This window comes from Orcinus orca, chromosome 3, assembly GCF_937001465.1.
Source record: "Orcinus orca chromosome 3, mOrcOrc1.1, whole genome shotgun sequence".
Classification (NCBI taxonomy): domain Eukaryota; kingdom Metazoa; phylum Chordata; class Mammalia; order Artiodactyla; family Delphinidae; genus Orcinus; species Orcinus orca.
Window position 1 is genome coordinate 134,727,012 of NC_064561.1, and position 12,901 is coordinate 134,739,912.

Consider the following 12,901-nt stretch of genomic DNA (forward strand, 5'->3'; position numbering starts at 1 on the left):
AGAATGAAGATTAAGATGGGCCATTCAAAAAGAAAAAGTTTAGTAATAGTGAACTATTTTAATATGATAGAGTATTCATGACATGATCTAATTGCTACCAATAAACTACTGGTGAAATGACAGCAAGTCTTTAGTAGGCTAACATGCAGTTCTTCATATTGGATCATTAAAGGGTAGATTGGAATGATTTGTATTTTTATAGGATGACCTATCTGTTAATATCAATTATGTAAACTAGAAAGAAAATTATGTTTTTAGAGGCACTTGAGTAAATTTTTCTCCATTCTGTTGATCAAGAAATAATTTTTTAGAAATGTGTGGATGTTTAGCATACCCAGAGTAGTAATAGGGAGGTCATAAGCTAATAATGCAATAGCGGTTTGAGATAACAGAACACCAAATAAAACTATAACCATAAAGGTATGTTACAGCTTTTGGTCTCAATACTATCATTAATAATTGACTACTTGACCTCATTGTTGAACATGCCAAAGAGATGAAGATACCGAGGCCTTCAATGTCCTTGAGTTCAGCACAGTCTGTTGACACCTCCTAAGGTAGTCATCAATTCCCTCAGTGTTCTCCTCTCTGTTTTTCTTTGTTATTATTTTTATTAACAGCACTTTGGCTATAAACTCAGGCAGTAGTCCTGCACATACGTTGCTACCATAGTCTTTATTAAAATTTGCATATTAAGGAATACACAATGTTTAGAAATATTCTGGAATTTCTAGAACGGCATTAATTTCTAATATACCCTTCCAGAAATACATCGTGTGCTCATCTGGGGTTGGGAAAATATAATCTGCTTGCTTATGTGGAGACAAATGAAGCCTAAATTGGGTTCTTGAAGAGTTTTCTGGAAGCTTGGATGCAAGTAGCATTCTTTCTGCTGGAGCAGAACTTTCCACGCTCCAGCCTTTGGGGTGCATTTAGGGATTCTGAAGCTGCTCCCTGAGGCCAGGCTCCTGAACCTGTGTCCCACTGCAGGGCAGAGTAAGAGGCTGCCGAGGAGACAGCCAAGGTGTGGCACCAGGTGTATTTCATGGGTTGTCTTTCCTAATGCAGTTATTGGGCACTTTGAGCAAGTTCCTTGGAAGAGTTATGTAGCTTCGTTGCTGCCAGCACAGCACAGTTCTACGGTGAACGCCCTCTGGAGTTCCCTCTGGGTAAATGTCACTGAGCTGTGCAGATGTGGAGGGAGCTGGAAGCTGTCTGGGAGAGGAGACAGTCAGAACTGGTGACAGGAGCTGCTGTTCCTCAGAGTGGTCCTCCTGGAGGAGTCAGTACCTTTGGGAGCTGTTCAGAGGACTCGCCACAGGGTCTCCATAGGAAGCTCTGCTAGGGGTAAGGCTTGTTTTCCTGTCAATACAAATGGGTAAGTCGAGAATGACCATTCATGGCCCGTATCTGCTCTGATTGGCTAGGCATCCTTGGGGTGGTTTGTTAGACTGCAGTAGTAATTGGAATAATGGTGGACACATTGGTTTGTCTGTTTGGGAAAATGTCCTCCTTTTTTGACAACTCCCTCAATACAACCAGCAAGCTGTCAATCAAGGTACTTCCCCTTTGGATATCTGAACTAGTATAAGGATGGGAAATGGCTTACACTGGATATATCATAATAATACGTCCCCTTTGCTAATGTGACTGGACCAAGGGATGGCACATGACCTGACTAGGGACAGGCTGGGTCCATTCCTATAAATTTAATTAGAGCTGGAGGGAAAAAAATTTTTGCCTGTTAGTCTAGAAAGTAGCCTGTAGCCACATTCCCACGGTATGGAGAAAGCCTTCCTGCAGTAGGGAAGAACAAAGCTGCACAAAAAAGAGCCCAGGGAGGAGAGAAGGGGGGAGAGAATTGATCTTACTGGGGACTCTGGTTCCAGTCACCAAGTTAATCTTGACTTCCCTGGTCCTGCAACTCTTCCTTCATTTCTGAAAGCTATCTTGATACACTTTCAATAAATTATTTTGTATAACCTAGTTTGAGCTAGGCTTCTGTCACTTGTAATCTGTGAGAACCTCAACAAAGAGTTTGAATTTTACCCTCAACCTCAGAGATCCTTGAGAGGGTGTAATTCTGAAAAAGGTAGCCGTGTGGGACCAAAGGGAAAATAACAAGAGTACATTGGGGAAAAGCATTTTAAAATAACAAAGAATTAATTCTTGTTAAATAAGGAGTCAAAGACAGGTACACATACCAAAGAGAAGATAGTAATTAATTAACAAATCTATCTCAGTGATGGAAAAGTAAATTCCTCTTGAAGTTATGAGTTATTAGTCTCAAATGTTATGCTGTATTTCCTGAGTCATTGCTACGCATCCTTTGCCACCCCCCAACCTTGCCCCCAGGCCATTATTAATAATGTACAATTTTAGGGCTGTGACAAAGTTAATATCATTGTTTACAATCTAGCTGAAATATTTAATGTGAATTAACAGATGATTATGTAGAGGGCATTAATATGACAGAAAATCAATACCCACAGTGAAAACATGGAATACTACTTAATCCTCAATACCAAATCAGTAAGAAATAAAAATACAACAAAGAAATAATCTAGTGATTTTAAAGAGCCAATTTAAAAAGAATGAAGCTTAAGCAAAAAAAAAGTAAGAAAATTGGCATTATGTAAAATCCTATTAAAACATTTTTTGATGTTGCTTTTGGAAAGAAAATGACCCATCCATAAATATTACATAGGCTCTGGACATTGTTTACTATTTGTGTCATGCTTTAAAATTTGTCTCACCATGGGAATATTAACTAATAAGATAGCATTTCTGGTAAAGGGTAGTTTGGGATGTTCGGTAAAGGGACAATAACATTTGGATTATCTGTCAGATAAAGGCAATCATTTAGAGGGATGCCTCCAAAAATTGAGTTGTTAAACATTTCAAAGTTCAGAAATGTTAACAAATTACACACTTTTGTCTTGATTTTATTGATGACCATCCTTTATAGGTATGTGTGTTCAATGTGATGGTCCAGCCTCTTTTTGTTAGCTATCAATAGGATTCCTATCTTAACTCTTACCTGCTTCCCAGGGATCTCTTAGACTGTTCTCCTCTCCTTATTTGTACCCAAATATATATTTATGGAGCGAAAAGTAATTTAATAAAAACCTTAACAAAATATAATTAAGAAGATAAGTTGTAGGATTGTAAAAGTTTAGAACTGAACTGTAAAAGTTTAGGACGTTAAAGCTCATCTGGTTCAATGACCTTATTTTACAGGTAAGGAAATAAGACACAAGGAGATTAATTAATTTGTGACTCAAGGTTATGTTTGCTGCTAAGAAAAAAAAAGTGTTCCCAAACTAAATATAAATGATTCTTAAGTTATCCATCTTTTTGGTGTTTTTATGCCTCAGGTTTTCTTTCTTACACTTTTTAAAGCTAAGTCTCTTTGAATGGTTCTCTATTTAATTTATTGAGTGATATGGTCTACTTCAGTGATTCTTAAAGTGTAGTCCCTGGACTAGCAGCATCAGTAGCACCTGGAAACTGAATAGAAATGCTAATTCAAAAGCCCACCCCAGATCTGGTGAACCAGAGACTCTGCTGGTGGGGTCCGGCAATCTGTGTTTTAACAAGCCCTCAGGTTATTCTGATGTGCCAGGCTTGTAGAATGACATCTGTTCTGAGTGTTAGGAAACTGAGGTCTTAGTTGAGGTTCTGTACCTAACTGGTGACTACTGGCAACTCACTTAACTTAAAGCAAGTCTATTATTCTTTTTCCCTTTCCTAAAACCCTCTAATCCTCCCCTATAGGCTACAGAACACAGTTTAAACCTTCTAGCCCTATGTAAACTGATCCCCTCTACTTCCACAAATTTCCACTGCTTCCTCAACCTTTGTCTCCATCAGTATCAATCTTTCTGTTCCATTATCCCTGTTGTTTCTCTACCAGGAATGCTCTTCCTTCCCCGTTCACCTGACTTGGCTTCTTTATGAATCAGACTAGAGGTCCAAGACTTTTAGGAAGTCTTCTTTGGCTTCCTCCCAGGATAGGGTCTATGTCTACTTTACTGTTTTCATAATATTCTATGCACATGACATCATTGAGAGATGAAAATATGTAGGTATTAACTAGTTGAAGGGGGACAAAATAGCTTCCCACATGAGAGAATGGCTTGTGCAAAGATCCTGTGCTGGGAGTGAGCATGGTACAAACGAGGGGCTGAAAGAGGGCCTGTGTGATTGGACCGGACAGAATGAGAGGAAGCAGAGTGGTACAAAGTGAGGCTGGAGATATGGGTAGGGGCCAAGTCATGCAGCACTGTAGGAAACAACAGGGAGATTTGTCTTTATCCTAAGACCTAGGAAAATATGGTTATGATTTGGGTAAAGAATAAATGTAATAAGATTTGCATTTTTTAAACATCTTTATTAGATTTTCATTTTAAGAGTATCAATTTGGCAACTGTGAGGCTAGCAAGAGCAGACGTTCAGCAACCATTTACATAACCATTGCAGTAATGCAAGGAAGAGAGGATTGTAGGTAGGACTTCTCATGTTGTTGGTAGTGGAAATGGGGAGAGGAGGATGGATTCATGAGGAGATTTTTAGGATTTGGAGATGGCTGGTTAGGACGGGTGAGGAGAGGGAGGGGCGACGGATGACGTCAAGGCTTTTGGTTTGCATAAGCAGTGTGTTCAGCCATTTATTTGCGGAATGTTGAAAGAAGACCAAGTTTTGGGAGAAAGGTTATGGAGATCAGGAATTTCAGGCAATGTCAAGGTCAGTAGTCAAACTCAGAGAGAGGTCAGGGATGAATATAAAAATTTGGGGTCATCTGTTCCAAGGTGATCTTTATGAGACAAGTTTTATTGGATTGGTGGAGATGGAAGCCAGTTTGTAATGGACTGAGTAACAAGTGGTAAGTGATTAAGTAGAATTGGGAAGTTTTGTTAGACGTCTTGAGAAGTGAGCATACGAAAGAAAGGGGAATACTATGGGGGTTGCTGAAATGGGGAGTGTAGACAAATTAGGGTTTTATGTGTATTAGAGACTTGACTGTATCTAAAAACTGATGAGAAAGACTTTGTTGAGGGGGAGAGGATGAATATATAAAGAGAAGAAGTAATGATTGTGAGTTTCTCTGGAGAGCAGAAAGTGATGAAGTCCAAAGCTTCAGTGAAGGGATGAACTTTAAGATAAGGTTGAGACAGCTCCACTATTGCTACGTTGCCCAAGGTGGGTTTGTAAGTTTGGTAAGCAAAATGTTGGGGAGTTCCCATCCAAAATTTTATATTCTCTCAGTAAAATTAAAGGCTCAGTCAATATACTGACTCTGAAGGTCTTACAAACCCTCATTCTGCTTGTTAGCATATAGAGATCACTTCGCATGCAGAATGATGCAGTGGGGAGAACATGGGATTTGACAATAGTTGATTTGAGTTCAAGTTTCATCTCTGCTCTTAGGAACACCTGGACCATGGTCATCTTCCTCAACTTATTTTACTCATTTCCTCATTAGTAAACTATCCTCTTATCTTACAGGGTTATTGTAAAGAGTCAGTGTAAATGATGAAACTGCACAAATGTTAGTTATTTTAGTACAGCAGTGTCTATGGTCACAGAATTTTAGAGCTTTAAGTTTCCTTATGGGTGTCTAGTCTAAGAACAAATCCCTGATAATGGGTACAAAGGAACTGAGGCCCAGAGCATCAGGGTTAGGATGGGAACGAAATATCCCATCCATTATGCTCTTCCCACTATTTCAGGTTGTTCAGTGTAGCCTTTGGAAGAACTGGTTTATGCAGTTACTTTTTGTTTTGTCTTCTTAAATTCTTTTTATCTTTTCTATTATATCTATTTTCCCAACAGAATTTAAAGGAACTTTTAATAAACAGATTGTTTTCTTATATTCCAGGTAGATGTAGCTTTAAAGTCAGTATCTAGTATCTGATAAATATTGGTTACGACTGCCAGATTTACACTGCCAAATAAGGCTCTCATTTAAGTACTCTGAACAAATGTAACATGCATCTCTGTCCCTATGTATGCTCAAAGCATGACAAGTTTATTATGGACAATGAATGTCCTTGCACCTCTTTGAGGCTATCTTTAAGAAGGTGATAAATAAAAAGATATTTACTGTTACTTTCACCTTCCACTTAACGTCCACTGATGGAAACGGATAGCAATCATTCAATTAATTCTCTTGGATTATTTCTGCAACATTTGTTTTAGACATCACTCATCACTTTTGTTCCCACCAGTCAGTGCTCCTTGTTGTGCTTAGAGAATATTTCATGCTTCATATCTTTTGCTTCATGTTGAGGCTTTACTGTCCCTTTGATATATTATTGTCATTAGAATAGAAGGGTAGGGTTGAAGAGATTTTTTTGAACCAAGTCTAAGATTTCTAAAACTTGTAGTTTTCTTTTTTTTTTAATCAGAATTTATGATTAAAAATATGGCTAGGAGTCTTGAGAGATGTATTTATGAAACAGGTATGGATTTGAGGTGAATAACATTTTTGTTTGGGTAGGATATTTAAAAAAGCACCTTTAAGTTTGAAAAATTCTTGGATTCTGCATGAAATAGTTAACTAAATTGGGCCTTCCAATTTCAACAATTTTAGACTGACAAAACAAGATGAGCTATTTCCTATGAGACTAAGCTACTGACTGAAACCTGAAGAGGCCTATAATATTCTTTCTAAAAAATAAATATAAGAAACAGAATTATCCTCAAGGGTTACTGGATAAATGCTTGATGGTCCTCTGAATACATTAAGGAGGTATTACAGTTGGAGCTTGTCAAAAAAGTAATTCAGATGAATGCTGTGAAATAGGATCTGGTTACCTGGTAAGAACCATTTTCTCTTTCAAAGATCTTGGCAACACTTCCTAGTAGTGATTCTATTTGCATCAGTAAGATGTTTCCACTGGAAAAGCACTGTAGCATCATCCTTGAGTTGTATACCATTGATTGCTTTATAGATAAGAATCTCTTATAGTGTGATACTATTGATTCGACAGTAATTAAGCACTCTTTGGATGAGGTATAAGACAGACTGACTTCTTTAGGAAAATGACTCAGTAGTGAATGGTTTTAGAAAGAGATTTCACTCTATTTGCATTTAACAGATGTAAAAAGTAGTTGCCAAAATTTCTTGATGAAATGAAAATAGGCTGTTAGCACAATGTAAGCCAGGACACATCTTCTAATCAAGGTCTGGAATCTAGTTTAGGCATCTGCTCTGGCCTTCAGAGAAGGATGAAACCTTCCACAGTTGGTAAGAATTGATTCTGTTTCCACAGTCCCTCAGGTAACCCATTTCATCGTGTAACAATATATGCTCTGAATCTATCCCATTATGCTCTAAAGCCTTCTTCTGAGTTCTGGTCTCTGAAAAAGGACCAGCTGGTCATCATTTACTTTTTATTTATTGATGTTAAAAATCTTTATTGCCATCTCTTTTCTCAGCTGATCAATCCAAATTTATGTAACCTTTTCACATAGGGCTTGATTTTCTCACCCCCGGACTCACCCTAATGATCTCCCTAAAATTCTCTCCAGATTCTTACTGCCCTTGGATGTAATAACTTAATGAGGTCATCCTGATACTACAGGAACTCTGGTTCTTTAGTCCCCAAGCCTCAGCCTGCCCATTATCCTACAGCCGCCCACAGCTCACCTTCCTAATACTGTTGTTCTCAGATCTCTATTCTCACCTGTGCCTGGAGAGCAATGCACATAACAATCCCCAGCAGGGCTGCCTTATGAGTGGGGGTAGAGATATGATTCCAGGCCTTAACAAGAAGGCCTTCCATTGCTTATTTATTCCCTGGAGTCTGCTCTTTCTTTCATAGGAGGTAAGGCCCTAAGTTCAGTTATATAATGTTTTTAATGAAATATATTGCAAGAGAGATAAGACAGTGACAACTTTATTTGCATAAAATTATAAAAACCTAATATAAGACCCAGAGATCATGCTACATAATGATTGGAAGGGGAGGGAGCATGAATATCCTGGTGGAGTACAATAGGGCTAGGACAAAAGTCAAATGCGACTCTGCTTATTCCATTCCATTATCACTTTTGATTAGAATTGGTTATGGTCCTTGGAAGTACCGGGTAGTAAAGGGGTGCCTTCTTGAGTTCTCAATAAGAGTTGAACTATCCATTGCTTAGGTCTAGCTCTCAGTGTATTACTTCTTGATCTATCTTAAGCTCACTAATTCTTTCCTTGGCCATGTCATATACTAGTGATCCTTTCTGTTCTTAATTATTCCTCTGTGTTTTTAATTTCTAGCATTTCCTTTTGATTTTGTCTTAGGGTTTCCATCTCTCTGCTTATATTACCCATCTGTTCTTGCATATTATCTACTCTTTCCATTAGCGCCTTTAACATATTAATCATAGTTATTTTAAATTATCTTTTTGATAATTCCAACATCTGCGTCATAAGAGAGTTTTATTTTTGTGATTGCTCTGTTTCTTCAGATTGAGCTTTTTCCTTGCATTTTGTCATGCCCTGTAACTTTTTTTGTCGAAAGCCAGATGTGTTTGTATAGGGAATAGGAAATGACATCCTTTAATGTGAAGATTTGTGATAAGCTGGCTAGGAACTGAACTGTGTTTAATGTTTGCTGTAGCTGCAGGTGCCAGTGTCTTGAAATTCCTCTAGTGTCCTTGTTTTGTCTCCTCTTGACTTTGGGCTCCCCTCAGCACTCCTCCTCAGAGAGTCTGTGTCTTGCAGTTCTTTGAGCTATAATCCACTGTAGTTATACTGGAGCCCTCTTGGTGTGCTGGTAAAATGTAGCATTCTATAATATGATTAGTGGACCTGTGTCTCAGGTCTGTGATCTTCATAATTACTTTCCCATGGTATAGCTTTTATCTTCCTCCTTAGGTAAGAAAGAATAGAGTAGGCAAGGGGGTGAGGAATGTCCTTCTCCCAGCTTGCATCAGGCTCTGGTAAACTCTTTTCCCTTACTGAGTAGGCCTTTGTTGTGATAACGCTTTGGGCCTAATTCACATTGATTAATCTTTCTCAGATCTTTACTGTGAGAACACAGTGGAATTTCTGGAGGTAAACTCATGCAAGTCTGCATCTGTTCCAGAGTGGTGACCTCCAGAAGTTTCTCATTCTCATGCTAATCCATATTCAGCCTCCAGCAAGTCATCAAAATCACCACTTAAGTGTTTCTATCAATTTATGGATCTAGCAGCTTTAGTCCAGGTAAACACATTTTGAATGTAACTCTCTGGACTTTTTCTCTCTAGATTTTGGGGTGTTGGTTTGCCCTGTAACCTCTGTTCTCTGACAGGAGTCCAAGAAAAGTCACTGATTTTCAGTTTACTCAACTGTTTCTTGTTGTAAAGATGGAAGTGATGACTTCCAAGCTCTTTGTATATCAGAGCTGAAACTAGAAGTCTTCTCTATGCAAATTTCATTTTATGTTATTTCTCCCACTGCATTCCTCTTAAGCAACATGACAATGTTTTTTTTTTTTTTTTTAATTGAAGTGACTGTAGTTATATTCACATTTGTACATAAATCAGGTCTGACATTACAGGAGCTGAAATACTAAAACAAGATGACTTTAGAAGATAGAGCATTAGAATGGATTCTAAATTCTACTGATGGGACCCTGAGGATAAAGAAATCTTCTTTCTCACTAAAACAACTCCTCCCCCATGAGATATGTTAAGGTTACCTTGATATGGGGCTCAAGCTGATATAACCTAAACATTAAAAAAAAAAACTATTTTTGGTTTCCTGAAATGTCTCATTTTTCCAACTCTAATTCTTTGAGATCAAAGTAAACATTTATTTACTGTTTTGTTCTACCACATGTTCAATAAACTTGCAAATATTCTACACATCCTCTAAAGGTCAGATCATACACCACACTCTATACTAAGCCTCCTCTGATTACCTCAAGTGGAAGTGACTTCTCTCTGCTTTTCTTTAACTATTACAATGGTGTACTGGAGACAATTCATCTGGCTCATAAGAGCTGAATGTGAGCATGCATCTCTTACCAATTCCACACTCAGCGACTTCACATTCTGAACTCAGCTGTGTGGAGCACTTACATCATTGAAACTGGCAAACACTATGAATCAGAGCTCTTAAAAATTTCCCTACAGATCCAGTTAAACATTTACCATCACACTACTCTTGTGCGTGTGTGTCTGTTTGTAGATAGATATGTAGGTAGGTAGATAAATAGATAGATACTGAGAGACAGAGGGAAAGTGAGAGTGAGAGAGAGAGACAGACAGACAGACATAACAGCTGTTTCTGTACATATGTCTTACTCTAGTCTGTAGTTTCTTAAGTGTAGATGTAGTTGGCAGGTATTATTTTTATTCCTGAGTATCCATTTTCTCTTTTTAATTGGGGAATCAATGGTCTCCTATTTAATTCTTTGTCATTTGGGTGGGATTTAGTTCTGTCTTTGTTCTGGGAGCAGACGTGAACTTGACAATTCAGTATATTGGTTCTCTTTGGCCACAGTTATTGATTCAAGGTTAGTCACATGACATAAACTGAATAAATCAGAGCCCACCAACCCTGAGACTTTAGTTGGAACTACTAGAAAGGCACTCTTTTTTCACAGAGCTCCTAAGTTGATAGACATTAAGTTTGGAGCTTCTGTTGGCCATTTAGCTAATTCAGTGGTAGAACCTGTCTAAGAATAAAGTTAACACAGAGAAATGAAGAACACCATGAGATGAAGAGAGAAGATTCCTGATAATAATGAGCTAGAGCTATACTGACGTTGCATGAGCCAAGAGTTTTTGTTTTTTTTTTAATTTTGACTAGTTTGAATTGGGTTTCTGTCAGTGACAATCAAGAGAACCCTGACTAAAATAGTAAGTAAAATATGTTATCTTTAAAAAATGATTCTAGCACCACATCTATATAATGCCCTGTCTATAAAGAGGCTCAATAATTATTCATTGAATGAAAGAAGGAATCTTATGTAAAATACAGATGCAAAGCTTGCTGTCAATATGAGTGGTTTGCTCATATCAGGTTGCATCCATTTGGAAAGATGAAGAAATTGTGTCTCACTACTTGACCTTTACTCCCTCTTTGATGTTTGACTTTTGTTTATTATTTGAAGAAATAATTTCTTCAGATAAGTAAGCCATAGTAAGTACTTCTGTCTTCAGCTCTTCAAGGTTAAGGTTTTCACTCTTTAAAACATAAAATGAAATATGAAAATCCTTATCACTCAATAAATGAGCTACTTGGAAGTGATTTTTTTAGGCCTAAAAGAGACTATTAATCTAATAATAAAAGGAACTACAAGAAAGTACACATTTTTAAAAGATGACATACTATAAATGCTCAAAACATAGAAAAAAATTTAAAAAATGTTATTAACTAAAAATCTCTATAATTCTTTTTTCTTTTTGCATATTATTTGATTACTTTATCATATGACAACAATTTTGTGATACCATTTTCTACAGAGAAAATGGAAAGATAATCACTCTTTCTTCTAGTATGAATCTCCTTTTTGATGTCATCCTCAAGAGAACTTTCCTTGATTAAACCAAACAAAATACATGCCTTTTGTTTGTTGGTTAGTTGGTTGGTATTGTACTCTGCTGTGCACAATTGTTTTCTTTTTTTATTTTTTGGCTAAACATGCTTGACTTTTAAACAGTTGAGGAAGAGTTTTCATGCTTGGTCCCTGAGTGCTCAGCTCAGGGATATGCAGAAGTCCTTTCTCTTTCCTCAATAGCTAATGGAAATTCATTATTTAAAAACTGGAAGTGGAAATGCATTTATTGTATTTTCAGGAGTTTGAACAGTGGGGATGCTGAGAGCAGTTTTCTTTTCATTACTTCACATTATGTGGATTCAGGCTGCCTTCCTTATACTTTCAGGTGTAAAGAACTTTCTCCTTATCATTTCATTTTCCCTTTTCAGTGATGAATTGCTTTTCAGAAAATTACAGAAGACTCCAAAGGAAGACACTCCATCCAGAGCTAGTCTACAAATTGTAACTCAAGTTCATTTAAGTGCCCAGAGTACCACTTCCAAGGATAGCCATGGAAAGTGAGAGAGATAGTGGACTCAACATTACATTTCATGTAATCCAATATTTTACTCCATGGTTAAATCAAGGGACAATGGAGGAGACTAACCCTGCTGTATTAATTCTTATTTTAAAACAGGTGGAGGCCTGCACAGAGAAAGGTATACATATACCAACATTACTTATGCTCTGGTATTTGTGCCTTTAATTGATCTGAAAGCTAGGTGTTAAAATATGCTTCAAAACCTAAATGGAACTAGTGAAAAGCACTGCCATATGGGCAGTAATGTACTGACTATACTGAAGAAATGACTTAAGGTTATGTCAGAAATTTTAACCTAAAGTTCTTCATAGCTTACTTTGTTTTCCCATTTATACTTGTTAGCATTTAACTCTTAACTAATAACCCTCTATTTTCTTGCACATAAAATGGAATGAGATAGTGCTGAATTAAAATTTAAATTGAGGTAAGGTCCCTAAATTTCAGTAAAATGACTCTTTTGAATCTCAAAGCTGTGTGATCATGCAGTGCTAGGGAGGGCTCAGAATTGTCAAGGCCCCAAGACTAGAAGTAAAGTCTTTGCTAACAGTGAAGTCCGTGGGGAAGACAAGGAGAAACAAAGTGTTGATACTGCTGCTTGTGTTCTCTTCCTTACTGGAAATGCTGTTTTATATATATATATATATATACACACACACACACACACACCAACATTACATAAGCTCTGGTATTCGTCAGAGAAAGTCACAGTGGCAACTGGTTTGGAGATGTGTCATGGAAGGCCTCAAGATTTACTGGGAGAGTGAGTTTTACTTCTTGGTGGCTGCTTCTGTGGGTAACAGAGATGATTACAGAGATGAAATTTAAAGGCAAAGAT